At 38.4% G+C, this 20279-nt stretch overlaps 1 long non-coding RNA gene and 1 other non-coding gene across 2 annotated transcripts in view; one reads left to right on the plus strand and one right to left on the minus strand.

Annotated features, from left to right (window-relative positions):
- The window catches only part of LOC128928850 (uncharacterized), a 315424-nt gene that overhangs the window by 196426 nt on the left and 98719 nt on the right, over nt 1-20279 (minus strand). The gene's annotated exons all lie outside the window — the stretch shown is intronic.
- Nucleotides 11229-11360, plus strand: LOC118145391 (U11 spliceosomal RNA). Its single transcript, XR_004730507.1, has one exon. It is a non-coding gene; the product is annotated as a U11 spliceosomal RNA (small nuclear RNA).

Here is a 20279-nt window from a genome sequence, read left to right on the forward strand (position 1 = left end):
TGTATAGTGATCAGGTCAGGGTATATATCCATCTTCAAAGATTTGCCATTTATTTGTATTGGGAATGTTCAATATCCTCCTTCTAACCATTTGAAACTATATTATTGATAACCATAGTTATCCTACAGTGGTACAGAATGCAGGTCTCCAATCCTGGGGCCACCGACTCACACAGGGCTGCATAGCAGGAGATCAGCAGCAGGCAAGCAAATGAAGCTTCCTCTGTATTTACAGCCACTTCCCATTGCTTGCATTACTGCCTGAACTGCACTGCCTGTCAGATCAGCAGTAGCATTTGATGTGAACTGCTCATGTGTGGGATCTGAGTTGTGCATTCCTTATGAAAATCTCATGCCTGATGATCTGTCCCTGTCTCCCATCACCCCCAGATGGGATTGTCTAGTTACAGGAAAACCAGCTCAGGACTCTCACTGATTCTACATTATAGTGAGTTGTATAAATATTTTATTATCTATTACAATGTTATAATAACAGAAATAAAGTGCATGATAAATGTAGAGCACTTGAATCATCCTGACCATTCCCCACATCACCCCTGGGTCCATGGTACAACTGTCTTCCATGAAACTGGTCCCTGATGCCAAAAAGGTTGGGGACTGTTGGTACGGAGTACTAGAACTTGTTCCTGCTATTGAGCTGGAGTTTTATATCCTTTAACAAATCTCTCCCTATCCTTCCTTTATCTCTATCCTTTCCAATCTCTAATATTTTATTTTCTGCTTTTTACTTCTGTGTTATCAACTGTTCTTAGCTTCCCACATATGAGTGAGAATATGCAATATTTAACTTTTTGTGTATGGTTTATTTGACTTAACGTCCTCCAGTGCCAACCATGTTGCCACCAATGACAGGATTTCATTCTTTTTATGAATGAATAGTATTCTATCATGTATATATACCACATTTTCTTTATCCATTCATCTATTGTTGGACATCTAGGTTAACTCCATATCTCAGCTATTGTAAATACGGCTGCAATAAATAAGAGGCTGCCACCCTTTCTTTTAATACAATGATTTCCTTTCCTTTGGATAAATTCCCAATTGTGAGATTGCTGGATTATATAGTATTTCTATTAGATTTCATTTTTTTGCCATATTTGTTAATGTATGCCCTCATTAGTTTAAGAGAAAAGGTAAATGTAAATTTAAGAGGAGCATAAAACCATTCTCAAGAGTAACAATATCAAATATATAAGTTAGAGTATCAAGTCAAGTTCTTGGGTAGCACCTGAAAGGGCCTCTCCAGCTATAAAGCACAAGGCTACCAAGAGAAGATCTGACAACTATTAATCCTGATATGACTTTTAACGTATTATAAGTAATTATTATCTACACTCAAAATGTGTTAATTGGGCAAGAATGCTTTCAAAAAAGCCCTTTTTATTTAGAAGTAGAACATAAAAGTTATCTATTCTGTACTTGATTCTAACATAAAAATTCATCATTTTGAAGATCAGTTTACAGAAGCAATTTAGGTCTTTTGTTGCTGCCACATGTAGCTTTACATCCATAAATATTTTAGCATACATTATTTTTTCAACACAAAACAAAATGAATACTATTCTAAAATTGATTTGTTAACAAATCACTTGTTCAAAAACATATTGTATACTATCATAAATGATATGTTACTTGTTAATAGCAAAATTTATTCAAGTTTACATAATTTATCAATAAAAAATTTAATCTCTGATAATCTTTATTTTATAAAGACTTTTAAAGATGGATTTTACAGGGCCAGGCGTGGTGGCTCAAGCCTGTAATCCCAGCACTTTGGGAGGCTGAGGCGGGTGGATCACGAGGTCAAGAGATCGAGACCATCCTGGTCAACATGGTGAAACCCTGTCTCTACTAAAAATACAAAAAATTAGCTGGACATGGTGGTGTGTGCCTGTAATCCTAGCTACTCAGGAGGCTGAGGCAGGAGAATTGCCTGAACCCAGGAGGCGGAGGTTGCAGTGAGCCGAGATCACGCCATTGCACTCCAGCCTGGGTAACAAGAGCGAAACTCCATCTCAAAAAAAAAAAAAAAAAAAAAAAAAGATAGATTTTACAGTACCATACTAACATGCTGAACAAAAACAAATACCTTTACTTAAAATTACATCACATATTATCCAAAATTATAGAGGTAAAAGCAAATGGGATAGGATAAGGATTCAGGGTTTTTATATTATTTTGAACCATGTTGTGAGTCAAAAATTGTATGCAACTTAAAAGGAATAAAAGATTATTTTTTAAATGCTAATCTAACCAGCCAACCTAGCTTAAAAGTCTCTGCAAGCCTCGCATCCCCTGCAAGTGAGGTCCAACCTCCGTGACAAGACAAGGAGAATGATATTCATCATCTTTCTGTTTGCTCTATCTCTCAGTCCCCAGTTCCCATACCAGTACCTCACAAACGCCTGCACACATATTCTCCATCCTATTTCTATTTCTACTCTTTGGACTGAGTGTTGACAGTTTTTACACCTCTATGTCTAACATTTTTGAGAACATATACATTGGGTATATGATTCCTATATCTGAAAACCCTAATATTCCTCATCTGCTCATTGAATCTTCCATATCCCACGCAAGCTTGACCTCCTCTGTTGAGCTTTTATGGATCTGTCCTCCTTGGTCCCTGATAAATTAATCCTCTCTCCCATAAGCAACCCTTGCTCCCTGTAAAGCACTCTACAGATGCAATTGCCCTCTACTGTGAACGTGCCCATGACTATATCTCCCTGAGGTCTGTGATTCATTGAGATTAAGGACTAAAGTCATTTTTCTCTTCTGGCTGAATGAATGAAGGCATAAATAATGAAACAAATGTGCCTCGGGTCTCTCCTCTGGAAGTCAGGAATGTCTTCCTTCCAAACTACATGACGCTATGCTAAGAATGGGGATAGGTGGCACACATAGGAATGGCTATATTCCTATTACAAAAGATGGTCCTGGCCAAGCAAGAGTTATTTGATGTGCCTGATGAATATTGATGTCTGATAAAAATGTTTTTGTAAGAAAAATTTTGTTGACCCCATGCTTTATTCCAACCAGCAAATGCTTTGAAATTGTCACAGTATAACTAACCCCCATCAGTCATCCATAAGCTTTTAGTGAGCAGCTGTCATGAGCCCCTCAGCATCACGGGTGCTGGGAATATATTGCTCCATGCATCACAGAGATTGGAGTTCGCAGCAAAGTAAAAGAAACATGTCCTTACTCACGAGTTTATTTTATTTTCCAAAGTACATTTTAAAACAATTCTAATTGGAGCTTAATTATCAGTAATGAGTTGTATGGTGGGTGATTTGTAGTATATTCTGAACATCTGGTATTGTGTGCTAAATCTCAACTGGTTGTTTTGACAAACCCAACACAGAATTATGAATACTCTTTTTATTCTGCTTCACATTTGAATGTTTTTGGAGAATTGCACCAACAAAATTCCAAATTAAAAAATAAAATGGGACACTTGAATAGCTGGTAAAAAATAAAATATGCTTTTAAATTTTCCTTTTATTGGTTTTTTTTATTCGTTTGTACCACAGAAATATTAGTAGTATGAAATAGACTATATATTTTTAAAATCTCTTAAATAGGCTGTAGTGCCAGTTAGACCCATCCAGACCCAATATCTATGGTAGCATTTTATATAGATATTTAACATAAATGGCTGAGTCTCAAGGCTGATGAGTTTTTCATTTGTTTCTAATGAGTAAGATGTGCTTAAAATTTCACTGCACTCTAGCCCAGAGTTTTATAAAATCTGATTAAATGATTCTGTTACAGTGAAATAGACTAAAGGGTCAGACGAAAATCTTTTCAATCTGCCTCCAGCTATCTAATAAGAGTTGTAGCAGATTGTTTCAGCTAAATGAGAAGCCGTTGGAATTCTCAGCAAGTGTTTTTAATTCGTATTTGACATTTTAGATCATATGTCTATTAATCCTGTATTGAAAGTCTAGGATTTTGTCTCACCAACAGAAGAGATCATTCTTACATAATATCAATCCTAGTGTCTCTGAATGAAAGACCCTACATACCAAATGCCTGGATAGTAGAGACAAACTCCAATGAGGGAGGAGAGCAGAAATTCCCACATCAATCCAAATTTAGAAACAAGCTTCAAATCTCTAACTTTATGTAGCTGTCAATTGATGAATATATTCTGATCAGTGTCTCACTGTGCCTTTAAATTTTAAAAACAGAGTAAGGGTGATATTTCATTTTTCAAAGATTGGCTATTGTTAAATGGCCTTGAATAGTTGTCTAATTGGTAAGATTATTTCTAGGGCTGAAGGGTAAGCTTTCGATAAAATTAATGAAGAGTTTGTGGTAATTACAGGAGACTATATTAGTACACAATTCTTTTTCCTTCCCCTGAAATACCTTGTTCAATTATTTACACAGGAAGTGAAAGAAATGGTTATTAAACCTTTACTAAAGAGGTAAGGGACAGGTTATGCTTCCACTAACAAGTGTAGTGATTTTTAAACCAAGCAACCTTTAAAGTATGGTGACAAATTGGTAGACTAATGAGACCTCATAAGATGACTTATAGGCTAGTAACGAACGGTGTGTCCCACCAACCTCAAATGAATAACGCTTTAGAGGTAAACACTCTTGATCCTGAAGAATTTATTTTAAACTGAGACTTTCATACACACACTCTTTCATTGATTGAGTTCCAGTTAAATGCCCAGCATCGTTACCAACAGGGAAAAGAGCGAATTATGTTACCTTGCCTGTATTCTCTATACCATGTTTGGGAGATAAATAACTATTTGTGAATAAATCAGGACATACAAACTATGTGATAAAGGCAAAAGCTGTCATCAGTGGAAAAGGAATTAAAAGTGAGAAGGGGTTGTTGGTGAAAGCATAGGAAAACAAAGTCACTTTTGAGTCTAAAATGGAAAGATGTATTAATCTTGTAAAAAAATAAAATGGACAGTCCAGGTAAGAACAGAAAATAAATGAGAAAAGTTTACACTCTGAGTGAAAGCGGTATATTTGAGAAAGCAAAACAGAAGGAGGTGATTTATACAGAGGGTAGAGGACGGTAAAGTTGTACAATGACATCACATTAGAGGGGACACTAAATGACAAGCTAATTAGTTATTAGTTTTTTGTTAGATAATTTTCCAGGGAAAAAATGATCACAGTGATTCTATTATCAATCTGCATGACCATGTACTAGCATTTCAATATGTCTGTGCCTCCATGTTTATCATCTACACCCTGATTACTGGCCTAAAGACCCTTTAATATCTCAATTTTCTGCAAAAGTCAATGATCCTAAAATTTAAAAAACCCTACCAACCCAACATGATAGTAAACGGACACAAAATCCAATATAATACAGATAGTCACAGATGTACTTGATCTGCAAGAAGCCAGTCACAGTGTGAGAAAAAGGTGAAACTAACAGAAAGTTATGCATGTCATCTCCCTTCCATGGCTCCTAGGCTCTACCAAACACATGGACTCTTAATCTATGCCAGATACCATTCTAGTCACTTTCTATGAAGTCAATGCTATACTCGTTTTAGAAATAAGAAAACTGAGTCAGAGGGGAAAACACCAAAGTCATACAGTAAGGAAGGATTCAACCTGTGATTCAAGCACAACCCAATTCTATCTTAAGGCCTGCTTACTGGATATCCTTTTTTTGTTTTTTTGGTTTTTTTTTTTTGAGATGGAGTTTTGGTCTTCTTACCCAGGCTGGAGTGCAATGGCATGATCTCGGCTCACCACAACCTCCGCCTCCTGGGTTCAGGCAATTCACCTCCTCAGCCTCCCGAGCAGCTGGGATTACAGGCACACGCCACCATGCCCAGCTAATTTTTTTATTTTTATTTTTAGTGGAGGCAGGGTTTCACCATGTTGACCAGGATGGTCTCGATCTCTTGACCTCGTGATCCACCCGCCTCGGCCTCCCAAAGTGCTGGGATTGCAGGCTTGAGCCACGGTGCCCAGCCTGGATATCCTTTAAAGTCCTTTAGTGATGATCTATGGCTGTAAGCTTTCTCAGGTTTCTTTTTCAACCTAAAAATTCTTAAATTTTACCCTTGTTCTTGACAGATTCGCTTGTTTTACAATCTCTGTTGTTGACTTCTACTGAGAACTAAACAGCATTCTTTGCCCTGGGCCATGTTAGCTTCCTCAGTGGTCCTAGTCTAATTAGGTTGTATGAGATTCAGCTTCTTCACCTGCCCTTGAATCCAAGACAGTCATTTCTTCTTGACTGCAGAAGTGAGCCGCCGCGGTCCTTAGCCCTGAAGTGTTCATTTACTACCATGCTTTCCTCCATTTTTCCCTTCTTACACTTACCTTCTCGGAGTCATTGTTGCCTCCCTCGGCCTCCACATTTGTTCAGCTGTCAAGCATTATCAACATTTCCTCATAAGAGGTTTTTCAGGGCCGGGCGCGGTGGCTCACGCCTGTAATCCCAGCACTTTGGGAGGCTGAGGCGGATGGATCACGAGGTCGAAAGATCGAGACCATCCTGGTGAACATGGTGAAACCCCGTCTCTACTAAAAATACAAAAAAATAGCTGGGCATGGTGGCACGTGCCTGTAATCCCAGCTACTCGGGAGGCTGAGGCAGGAGAACTGCCTGAACCCAGGAGGCGGAGGTTGCGGTGAGCCGAGATCGCGCTATTGCACTCCAGCCTGGGTAACAAGAGCGAAACTCTGTCTCAAAAAAGAAAAAAGAGGTTTTTCATTTGTCCTTCTTGTTGTTTTTTGTTGTTTAGAACCTGTTCCTCTCTTGCCACCCATATTTTCTCCTGTAATTCTCTGAAACTCATCAATGGAAAAATCTTCTAGTTGATTTTCTTAAATTGGCTTATCCCTCTCTTTCTCCTCACTAAGACAACACTACCATATCACGCTTCCCCAACACCAGTTTGTAACTGTAGGGCTTACACGCTTTTAATGTATTACCATTAACTACAGCAGAAGTCAGCACAGTTTTATCAGAGCACAGTCGCACCCAGTCACAACCCTATTGTCTGTGGTTGCCTTTTTACTCTAACAACAGAGTTGAGTGGTTGCCACGGGGATGGTAAGGTCCTCGAGTTCTAAAATTCTATAATTTAAAGAAAAGGTCTTCTGATCCCTGAACTGCAGAATAAATCCAAATCCTAATCTTAATAATTCAAGGATTCCAAGAAGCTTTTCAATCTTCTCTCCCACCAGTCTCCTAAAAGAATTAACCACTCAGTCAAATTACTGAATTAGGCACATACAACCCTAGGCCTTCTATGTGAAATGCACTCCCTCACCATGTTCTATCCCATCCATTCATCAAAAATCTGCAGTTCCTCCAGGGACCCACTTAAATATCTGTGTAAGTCCACTTTCACACTGCTGATAAAGACATTCCCAAAACTGGGTAATTAATAAAGAAAAAGAATGGGTTAATGGACTCGCAGTTCCACATAGCTGGGGAGGCCTCACAATCATGGTGGAAGATAAAGGAAGAGCAAAGGGACTTCTTTGCTTCCACATGCCAGGAGACAGAGAGAATGAGAACCAAGCGAAAGGGGTTTTCCCTTACAAAACCATTAGATCTCGTGAGACGTATTCACCACCAGGAGAACAACAGCATGGGGGAAACTGCCCCTATGATTCAGTTATCTCCCACCGGCTCCCTCCCACAACATGTGGGAATTATGGGAGTTATAATTCAAGATGGGATTTGGTTGGGGGCACAGCCAAACCATATGGACATGTTTCCCAAAAGAGGTTTTTCTCAACCATCTCAGCCTGTAGTTTCACTCATATTGTAACTCACAAAGTATTGCCTTAGAACATTAGTCTCTATTGGTATTTTTCTTCTGATGTATATATTCAATTTCTCCAACAAGACTATAGACTATAGCTTCAAATCCTTTGCATGCTCAGCACCTAGGACAGTGCTATCATGGCATAGTGGAAATGCTGGGAGTGGGGAGAGGAAGTTTTGAATTTCGACAGAGCCTTGTTTAAAGCTATCTATTTCTTAGCTTCTCTGAGCCTCTTGGCTATTCAATATCTGTCATCCATACAAAGTTTTATAAGCTCAGTGAAGGAGCAACCACAACTGACTTGTTCATTGAGGTACACTCAACTTTTGGCACAGGACCTGGAAAGATTTGCTGAAAGAATGAATAAACGAAAGCTCATTTTAGAAGGTTTGGTTGAAAACCTTTTTCCTTTTCACTTTCCTATACATTAGATGAAAAGAACTCAATAACTATGGTGATTTCATGCTGATTAGAATGCATAGAAACTGATATACAATTGATTTGTTAGATAATAAATTAATAAAAATGCAAGGAAAAGATATTTAAATGTGTTAGATTTGTGAAAATTATGTGCTTCAGAGTCTATGGAAGACAGAAAATTATTACTCATAAAGATAAACATTTTAAAGAGCTTATCATCTGGAAATCATGAAAAGCTGCACATTTGACCTCAAAGAAATAAGTGGAGTTTCATAAATTCTTCATATGTCAAGGGAAAAATTCTTAACACCAAAATGAATTGCCTATGAACATCAAACATCCACGGATTCCCAATCAAGTTTCCTTGGTCTATTTCCCTGTAGCCTTTTTTCTTTTCTTTTTTTTTTTTTTTTTTTTGGTGCTTGGTTGTTATACAGCAAAGATAGATTGATTAATAGATACATGCATACATACATGCATGATGCATATATAGATACATAGAGATATATAAATATATGAGGAGATTTTCCATGAATCCAGTATTTACTTTCTCTTTGTACTGTTCTTGTCAAATATTTGAGTGGAAATTGTGGTTTATAAGATTAGGCAGGGCTTTAGTAGGTAGGATTGACTGTGGTCAACTCAGTTCAACACGAAAGAAATATACTGTAGGTCAAAAGCCAAGGACTCATCCCCACCTTGGAGTCCAACAGAGAGCTGAATGATCATGTGTTAAGTCATTCGACCTCTTCGGATTCTTCACCTAAAAAACAAATGGATTGATTTGTGTGATCTCTCATGCTCCTCCTAGCACCAGACAAATCCATGAGCCTTTGCAATGTATGGAGCAATTTGGATTTAAGAGTCATATTAGCTTTATGTTTCTTTCAAAAACACTGTACCTCTCTTCCCTTCCCCAAAAAAATCATAAAACATTTTTCACTAAAGAAAATCCATCATTCTCAGCAAACTGACACAAGAACAGAAAATCAACACCGCATGTTCTCAGTCATAGGCAGGTATTAAACAATGAGAACACATGGACACAGGGAGGGGAGCACTACACACTGGGGTCTGTTGGGGGGACTAGGGGAGGGACAGTGGGGGGTGGGGAGTTAGGGAGAAATGCCAGATATAGGTGAAGGGGAGGAAGGCAGCAAATCACACTGCCACATGTGTACCTATGCAACTATCTTGCATGTTCTTCACATGTACCCCAAAACCTAAAATGCAATTAAAAAATAAAAAGAAAATCCAAGAGTGCAATGACTTACTTCCAGACAGATTTATTGAAGACAGAAAATCCCAAACACACATTGGCACCAAGAAAATCAATACCACACCCTTCTAGGGTTTTCAGGAGCTATTTCTTTCTCCTATTTTTAGGAAAGAGAAATGGGTAAAAAAAAGTCTGTGTGCTAATAATGTTGAACAATAAAGCAAATCCCCCCTTCCAGTGATTTTTCCCCTGATTTTTTATATACTTTTACAGTAAACCATTCTTCTATGGATATTTCTATCCAATGGCAGATTCTCTTCTGACTCTTTTGTCAGCAACTTATTCCAAATTACAAATTTTCAATGTAATGTGGCCATAGCTGCCTTTTGTATCTCTTTTTCTCATTTCTAGCTTTGGCAGCAGTTCCTGTGCATTATTTAAAGTGAACTAGGTAATGTTATTCATAAATGCCTACACCCTCCTCCTTCCTCTTCATCCCCCTCCCTTCACATGATGATATCGTGGCTGGGAAGGAGAAGTCAGGTGAAGCACAAAATAATTTATTATACTTTATAATTCCTCAAAGAGCATTTTATCTCTGCTTCCCTCCCACACACATTGTATACACACCACTGCCCTGTGGGTCACTTCAGACACTCAAAGCGGAGTCGGACAAAACATATATTAACCATAAATTATCTCTGCAAACCATGTGAATCAGAGAGCAGGAAGGCAAAGGGTACATCCAACGAAAAGGCTGAGCTCCATGATTAATGGATGGGACAAACAGGAGGCAAATAAAGTAGACAATTTTAATGAACCTCTGACCCACCTTCAAGATTTGTGAGGAAGGGGCACCCCCATGCAGGGTTTGGAGGAAAGCAGGAGCCAGGCACAAAGGAAAATAGCAAGTGTAAGAATTCAACACTGAGCAAGGTAGAGACGATTAGGAGCAAAGCTGACTTTATCTTTGAAGCTGTATATTATGACGGTTATATCTCAAATGTTCACTTATTACCAGCCTGTGGACACAAATGGCCACTGAAAAGCAACAATAATTCAAATATCACTGGACTGTTGTCCCCACTAATGTAAAGCATTCTCTGCCTCCCCCCTCAGGCATGCCTATGTATCTAAGTAGATATTTTACATGTGTTCATGAACACTTCTACCAATAGATTTAATGTCCCATCACTTTGCCACATCCAACAGGCATTATTAGCTGAACTGCTACTTAGCTGAACTGCCTGTCTCTGACAGTGACAACCATCACTCCGCTAGGTAACACTGTCCATGGAGGCTCTTTCGTGCCACCCAACAGGACATAGCATCTTCCTGTCACCGCCTGCCACTGACCCACTGGGCTAGAAATCCCCTGAACTGGTTGTTGGTCATTCAGCACTCATTTATTCATTCATTCAATAGATGCAGTATTTTGCATCTATTATGTTGCAACTGCTGTTTAGGTGCTTTGAATACAGTAGTGAACAAGTCAGATTGCTCTCAAATTCAGTGAAGTGAGAGGAATTTTAAAAGTGAGCAAAAGACAATCTCAACAATTGCTGAATATGACAAAGAAAAAACGGAGCACTGCGATGTCTGTGCATGGATGAGCAGCAACAGAGGAAAAGCTTAGGTTAACACCATGGAACACTGAACCAGTTCATCCACCATGACCTCCTTTCATTGAAGTTAAACAGATGATTTCTCTTTAGCCCCCACATCCAGTCAGCAGAGAAGGGAGCAGGAAAGAACAGGCACATTTCCACTACCTTTAAAGACAAATCCAAGAGCTTCTGTCATGAGTGGCACATGTAAGGCAATTCCATTGCTCTTCAAACAGAATCAACATGCAAAGATTTTGGAAGCATTTTTTTTTTATTTGGGAAGCTGATGATTGTTTGTCCCAGGGTTCTTACTTTTTAAATAAATTAATTATAAACAAAAAGTAAAAAACACATATTCTAAGTGGAATATACCACTTCTTATACTCCACTGTCCAGAATTTGATCACATAGTCACATGTTACTGCAAGGAAAGCCAGGAAATATATATAGGCTTTATTTCAGTACAAAATAAAACTAAGAATCTGGAGCTCAGTTACTCTAAAGGAATAAATAGGTTGGGCCAAGTAGTCATCTAACCCCACACAGGCAAAATGCAGTATTCTTATTGCTACATGAGAAAAATACATTAAAGGCAGGGATGACTTGTTCAAAGTTATGTAACTAATATGAAGCAGAGACGGGATATGAACCTGAGGAAGTTGAGTCTCTCTTTTGGATACTGGAATTAATGTACTTAAGTAAATGAGTAAATAGGAAAGATGGAGAAGGGAAAGTGCATTAGGAAAGAGGAGAGGGGAACCAGCTCAGACTTCTTTCATTTTCATACCCCCAAAAAATATAAATAATTTTTATGGAAAACTTCTAACTTCAGAAATGAAGGTCATATCTACCCCCTTCCTTCTTTGAAGATTAACCTACCTCATTGAAAAATCTCAAATGTGAATGAAATTAGACTGACAACAATGATAGAATGCAATCTTGAAAGTCATTTGGATGCAGAAAGAGGGTCATACGTGGGGAGGGACTATTTAGCATTACTAGTTTTCCAATTTAATACAGCATTAAAAACAAGAAAACTAACTCTTGGTTGGCCAATGAGGCATGAGTTTCTCTGCTGCTTTCTCAGTATAATAAGCAGCAAATTGAAAAGCAGATTGACCCAAAAGGGCAGGGGTTGCATTCAAGCAAATTTGCACAGTGGTTATTCTACATTTTCACAACCACTAATAATCTTTCAAATTATGTTTATATTTTGTAGAAATGAAAGGGCTCAAGAGGCTTCTGGTTCAGGTGCATTTAACAGAATTTGCCCTTTAGTCAAGGCAAGACATGGCATTATCAAGAATACAAGTGTATCAGGACGTTCAATCAAGAATGTTGGACTGTTTCTACCTGAGAGATTAGGCAGGTTTGGGGAACACAGGTTGTGGAGGTTGTGTAGAGGAGAAGGCTGTCAGGGAAAGGCTCTGAAGGAGGATGGTCACACTGAGAGCAATCACAATGCAACCTCTCCTTTCTCTCCTTATCGCACAAGTCTTCTTAAAGCTATAAAATTAAGATAGTGCTGTCTTGGTAGTTTCTCATGAAAGCCAGCAAGGGGCTGATGGCTGGAGCTGACAGAACCCAAACAACTCTAAGAATACAAGGGAACCGCAAAGAAATGAACTCGGAAATTTGAACTAATTCATGGGAAGTCCTTACAATAGCTGTGTAGTTTTCAACCAAATGTTGGGATAAAAAATATCCAAGTGAACTGTGAGTTGCACGAGAAAGAAAATCCCAGATCTGCACTGATAATGCATTCAGATACTTTGGCACTTGGGAACTACCATTAATGGGTTAGTGAGGGGAGTTAGTGACTCCTACACACTATGTTTAGTAATAAAGAGAGAGCATAAGAGAGATATGAAGGAGGTAAAGAAGAAGGGAGGGAACTAATATTGTTTACCACCTACTATGTGTTAAGTTGTGTGCATCCCATAGTTTCTCTCATTTAGTTCTTACAACAACCCCTCTGAGGCAAGCATGGTCCCAATGTGGAAATGTTAAAGCTGAAACTTAAAGAAGATAAACATCTTGCCAGGTGTCACTCTGCTTGGAATGGAGGAGCTGTCTGAGAAGGGTAAATGCTGGCTTCTGACTCAGCACTCCAACAGATCCCTGGAAATGCTTACCCACTTTCCAAGGCCCTTAGCAGTCACTGGAGGTCAGACAATCAAGCGAAATGGCCAAGTGTCCATAATGGTGCCATATATCAAAACAATAGGATCAGGTTCACTCATAAATCGTCCTGCTTCCAGCCAACTCAAGAAGATTCAATCTTCTGGCACCAAAACATTGAAGAAGTTTCTCAAACTCAATTGAGACTTACCAGATTGTGTTCACCTGGTTCTTTCTACAAGGAATAAAATGTCAAGGCAGGGTAAAGCATTTATAGCCATGGCAGTGGTGTGGCATCAAATCATCCACAGAACTCTTTCAGAATACTCAGGTCTAGACCTTCCCTTCTGGAAATTTGAATTCATTAGGCTTTGGTCAGACCAGAAAAGATGCATTTCTAAAAAGCTTCATGAGGGATGTCATGTATACATCATTGTGATTCTGACATAGGCAACACCATTGAGCGCTACTTTATTCATAAAACTAATGACAGGAGAAGCCATCCAATTTAATAAAAGATTGGTTTAAAAAATTTTAATAAAATTTACCTTAATTATCATGGATACTGGTAAAGATGAAAACTATAATGCAAGACTTCATCTCTAACTATCAAGAGATCAACAGGAGTTTTGAGAGCAGCCTCTGGATATGTGATCATCTCCAGATAAGCAATAATGCTCCTGGTAAGACTATTTTAGGAGACAGAACATTGGCAAGTATGATTTCCTTCCTTGCCAAGCCCTTTGGTAATATGCAGCTCTTGTGCCTTGGGCAAGACTTGTTAATTTGTAGTTTTTCACCTTGAGCAGCTCCTGGAGTTCATGATCGCCCCTAGAAATCCACTTGCTGGATGTATAGTCAATGATGTTTCACATTCAGCTGGCTTCTCCACTTCCATCGTCCAGCCCAATTTACAGTATCCTTACACTCACAAGCTACTTTACTATAACATACGCATGGCGATTTGATTGGAAACTTTTTCCATATATGTTTCCCACATGTAATCCAAAACTATGTAAAGACACATAATGGAAACATGACAGAATATTTTATGATTATCATTAAACTGAGTGTTTACTATGCACCAGGTAATTTAAGTGTGTTATGTCTGTTTAACTCACTTAATAATCACAATAAATCCATGAAGTAAATACTGTCCTTCACACTACCAGTAAGGAAATCAAAGCAAAGAACAGTTAAGTAAGATGACAAAATTGCAGTGCTAGAAAATGGCATAGGTAGGGTTTGAATTCAAACAGACTGATTCAAGATAGCCCACACATACTCTTAACCCCAGCATGTTGCTCTCTTTCCAGTTTGTTCTTCGCCCTGGATACTACCTCATCTTGGCATCAAGCTTCTGTTCAAATTACTAAATTCTCCTTATGTCCCATTTCGCATTGACTGTATCACCTGCCGTTGAGAGAACCACTGGGGAGAATCTTTCCTCCTTCTCAACCAGAAATACAAGATAGCCAATGATTGCACTAAAAATGTGTAAATGGAAGTTTAGTATAAATATATCAGTATATAATACATAGGATATAATATGCAAGAATACATAATAGAACCCATGTACCCACTATTGGCCTTTGCTTACTAGTGTGCACATAGGGTTTCTTTCCCCTCTAAGTATTATAAATATTTTACTATGAAACAGTGGCTGAATAGAAAATGTCTTGAGTCGGACTGCCTGGGTTCAAAAATCAACTCCAGCAATTAGTGACTATATGACACAGCCACTAGCTGTGGCCAGTTATTTAACCTCACCTCTCTGGGATTCTGTTTCCTCCTCTATAATAACCATAATAAGCACTACTATGGATAGACACCATACTAAGTGCTTTTCAGGTATTCATCCATTTAATCCCCTTTAGAAATTTATTGAGTAGCCACTAACCTAATGGTACAGTGACTGTTACGTAGAGTTCTCAGTTGAACACACAATTGAGTATGTATGTATGTAAACAAACAGGCAACACATACACACCTTAGTATACAATATTAAACTCAATACAGTTGTCTGTAGGTGACTACATTCATTTTAAGAACCTGATATTTTCCATTCAAACCTGAATTTTTAATCCCAGTGCTGGTAGAAGAAGAGAAAACCTGAGGATCTCTCTCAGAACAAGACACTAAAAATGGTAGGAGTCAGGAATTCCCTGATTGTCTTAGAAGAACATGTTACCCCTCATCCCAACTCCAAGAATTGGCAAATTGGTGGTTAGTGGAGATATTGAAGGCCAGTGCCATATTTTTTAAAAGACAACAGTAAATTAGAATAAAAAGGTATAGTACAAAACATAAACCAGTATTTATAATTTTTGTAAAAGTTCTTTGTCATTAAGGGGACTACATTCAAAGAGGTGAAGGTGCTAGGTTAGCCAGGGAGCAAGAGAAACCCTAAATCTTGCCCCATGGCGTGGGAGGAAACCTGTGATTTGGCTGTGCCTGCTGAAGAAGACCCCTTCTTTGCCTTTATTCATTACTTGCACCAACTTCATGCCAATGTGCCAATTTACACCTTGGGAATTGATCATCTTCTCTTCATTCATCATTCCATTTCCTCTAAGATTTTACAGAAATCACACTACTATCTAAGGGCCCAAGCATAGTAACTTTTGGGAAATCTGAGGCATCATTAGTGTGCGAGTAAAAAACCATCTCTTAATAACATTTTATCTTTGATCATACAAAGGCTAAACAAAAATTTTCCCAAGTCTTTACCACAATTGTTGAAAACATAAATTATTTATAATAGAGTACTTAATCCTGAATATATTGAGCACAGTCATGAAAACTACAACTCTATATGAGGTGGAGTAAAACCAAACTTGTCACATAAATAAAACCTAGACCATTAACAGCACACTTGAAGGGATACTGCCATATCAATCTCAATCTCTCATATACCCAATAAAAACTGCATTCTTAGAGAAACATCAAGGCAAAAATATAGATAAAAAAGAGGAGAAAATGGGGGAGGAAAAAGGAGAAATAGAGCATAAAAAGAGAAGGAAGAATAAAAATAAAGAAAGAGGAGAAAGAGAAAGATGAGAAGGATAGGAAAAGGAGGCAAAGAAGAAAAATAAGAGAAAGTATTATTATATATTATTGGTTACTTTTGCAAGTGTTCACCATTGAAATATTGAAAGCCACTCTACTCTGAATTATTATGTGGGAATATAAAATTTTGTTAGTTGAAAACAGTTGGAGAAACTATAGAAGCAAGTAAATGACATTCTACTTTAAGTGTTAAGGAAAGTAACCTTTGTAAGGGAAATTGGCAGGATTAACAGTTTAAAGCATCTTTCTGACAGTACATTTATGGGCTAGTAATTCCATAACATGGCATCACTGATTTGATCTTGTCAGTCTGAGGGTAAACCATTTTTCCCCTTTGCTGTTTTGCTTTTTTGACAGCTAAAATCTATTTCTGGAGCTTCTGCATACAAAGTAATGCATGAAAAGAGCACTATCTCTCTGTTATTAATATCAAGGTTGTTTCATTGTGGGTTTTTTTTCCACTTTTTTGAAAGGATGAACATCCTTTGAAAGTGACTGACAAGTGGAGTGACGTCAGCAACGTGGCAGAATAGAAAGCTCCTGACTCTTCCGCCACCCACAAATGCACCAAATAAACAATTATTTATGAATCAGTTCCCTCTGGGAGAGTGTCAGAGACCAGCAGAGAGATTTCTACCCACTGGGACATTGCAAAAACATACACATTGAACAGGTTGGAAAGGCTGAGGCACATTCAGGCAGAGACTCCATCCTGGGCACTGCACCATAAAATTAGTAAAAGAATCCCCAGTACTCAGCATCTCCCTGAGTGGGGAGAGAATTTGGGCCTCACAGATAGTACTCCAACTCTAAGGTTCCCCAAGGTTTGGGTCTTAATTCACTAGCTTTTGGAGGAGAATTAGACACATGGGAGTCTCTCCAGACCACAGGAAAAAAGTGGGTTCTTTTATATGGGTATGCAGGCACTGCCAAGGGCTTCATCCACCAGAAGTGATGCAGAGAAGGGGCTTAAAAAAATGCAGGCCCTTATGTCTCCCTGGAAGACGTTTAATGCATAGTATTCCAGTGCTGCTTGGCAGACTGGCTACTGACTAAGTGGCATCAAGAAGTTAAAGGGACAGACAAGTAATAGCCCTCCGGCAGCCTAAGGAGAAGATCTGTACTTCCGAAGCTCTCTCCACAGTTCACCCCAGCAATAACTCCAGGTCTCTTAATACCTACCAGAAGGAGTTTGTTCATACATTAAAGCACCCCAACTTTTACAGCTTTAACCTGGGGGACTGCATCCTAAACCTCCTAGCTCTCAGAGCAGAGGGGACTAAGTATATGCGAGTCTCTTTAGACTACAGAAAAAAATGGCAGTTTTATATGGGCACATAAGCACTTCCAGGGGCTTCATCTTTCAGGAGCAATGCAAAGAGGGGCTCTAAAAATGCAGCTTTCTGTTTCTCCTTAGAAGGGATTTATGTCATGCACTGAGTGTGCCAACTTTTACAGCTACCTCCAAAGACTCCATCCAAAAACTAAGATCTGGAAATGTAAGGAACTAAGCATACATGAGTCTCCCTAGATCACAGAACACAAAGGTACCCTTAAACAGGCAAGAAAACACCTATGCACTCTAGAGCAGTGCAGGAAAAAGGTGGAAATATACAGCTTCACTTTTTGCTCTTAAAGGGGCTTATGGCATACGCTTCCAATGGCTACTCAATGGCCTGGCTTCTAACAAACTTGTTTCAGAAGATAACGAGGAAAATAAGCTATAGTGCTCTGGCAGCCAGAGCAGAGCTTGGCACTTTACAAGCCTTCCCTTCAGCTCACCCCAGTGACCTATCCATGCTTCCTGGAAGGAATCTGGCCATGCATCAAGTGCCTCCACGTTGTCTATAGCTCCCACCAGAAGGACTGTCTCCTTAGCAATATACCTCTGGGAGTTTTTGGGACTTTATATTTTTGAGTGGTTCCAGGTCCCAGAAAACAAAGAGTATGCATACAGTGGTCCCATTCTCAGCACAATTTCACAAGGATCAGAGGATGTAGCCTGAACATGAGTGGAGGCATTTGCCATGGACCATCTCCCCAGCTCAGTTCAAAGACAGCGGGAGATAAACCTACACACACAGCTTTATTTATTTATTTTTTTAAATTTTACTCTGGGTTCTTGGATACATGTGCAGAATGTGCAGATTTGTTACATAGGTATAGATGTGCCATGGTGGTTTGCTATAACTATTAACTTTATTAAGAAGATAGAAGGAATTACATGCACATTCAACAACCCCAACCTTTCAAGCTACATCTAGAGAGTCTCATTCCCACCTTGTCAGTCTTGGGGTATTGAATGGATGTGGCACATCATAAGGTCCAGGTGGCTACCAAAATCAGAGGCAGTAATCTTGACAGACACAAAAGGTTGAGAAGTGCCTAAAAATCTCTGGCCTAAGAGATTGGTGAGATCCTTCTTTTACATGAGGCAGGTATGACAAGACTAAGAGAGGTAGTTGTATTATCTAATGCACAGAAACCAACACAGAGAGTCAAGAAAAATGAAGAATCAGGGACTATATTCCAAAAAGAAAAATGAAAAGAAGATAAATCTCCAGGGACTGACCAGAGGGAAGGGGAAATATGTGATTTAACTGAGAACAAAAACATAAAATGTGAGAGGAAGTGGAGTCAAAGTGTACAGTTTGTGTATGCAATCAAAATTAAGTTATTATCATCTTAAAATAGCCTGTTATAAGTGCAAGATGTTTTATGAAAGTCACCATAAAGCAAAAGTCTATAATGGATACACAAAAGATACAAACAAAAAAATCTAAAGTATACTACCACGGAAAGCAATTAAACTGCAAAGGAAGAAAGCAAGTGAATAAAGGAATAAATAATCTACAAATCAGCCAGAAAACAATGAACAAAATGTCATTAATAAGTTATTACCTAGGAAGAATTACTTTAAATATAAATGTATTAAATTCCTCAACCAAAAGGCAGGGTAATAAATATGAAAAATAAGATCCAACTATATGCTGTCTACAAGAGATTCATTTCACATTAAAGGATATTCATAGATTAAAAGTGAAGGGCTTGCTGGGCGAAGTGGCTCATGCCTGTAATCCCAGGCACTTTGGGGGGCTTAGGTGGGCAGATCAGCTAAGGTCAGGAGTTCAAGACCAGCCTGACCAACATGGAGAAACCCCATGTCTACTAAAAATAAAAAATTAGCCAGGTGTAGTGGTGTATGCCTGTAATCCCAGCTACTTGGGAAACTGAGGCAAGAGAATAGCTTGAACCTGGGAGTCAGAGGTTGCAGTGAGCCAAGATCATGCCATTACACTCCAGCCTGGGCAACAAGAGTAAAACTCCATCTCAAAAAAAAAAGAGAGAGTGAAGGGCTAAAAAGAACACATTCCATACAAATGAATATTATAAAAGAATGAGAGAAACTAAACTTATTTTAGAGAAAATTGACAGAGTCAAAAACTGTTAAAAAAAAAAAGGCCATAATATAATGACAAAGGGGAAACTACACCAAGAAAATATAACAATTGTAAATATATATGCACCCAACATCAAAGAACATAAATATATAAAGCCAACCTTAAGAGACCTGAAAAGATATAGACTCCAACATAATAATAGCATGGTATGTCAATACCCCACTCTTAATATTAGGCAGATTATCCAGACTGAAAATAAATAAGAAAACAGTGAATTTGAACTGCACTGTTAGACCAAATGGACCTAACAACATATACAGAAAATTCTATCCAACAGTAATGGAAAACACATTCTTATCAAGCACAGAGAACACTCTCCAGGATAGATAATGTTGGCAAGTTTAAGATCAAAATCATATCAACATATTTTCCATCTACAATATTATAAAACTATAAATTAATAACAGAAGAAATCAAAGAAGATTGAAAACAAATGAAAAATAAAGCTCCTGAGCAACTATTGAGTCAAATAAGAAATTAAAGGGAAAATTCAAAATATTCCTAGACAAATGAAAATGGAGATAGTACATGTCAAAATCTATGGAATGCAGCAAAAGCAGTGCTAAGAAGGAGGTTTA

This window comes from Callithrix jacchus, chromosome 8 (genome assembly GCF_049354715.1).
Source record: "Callithrix jacchus isolate 240 chromosome 8, calJac240_pri, whole genome shotgun sequence".
Taxonomy (NCBI): Eukaryota; Metazoa; Chordata; class Mammalia; order Primates; family Cebidae; genus Callithrix; species Callithrix jacchus.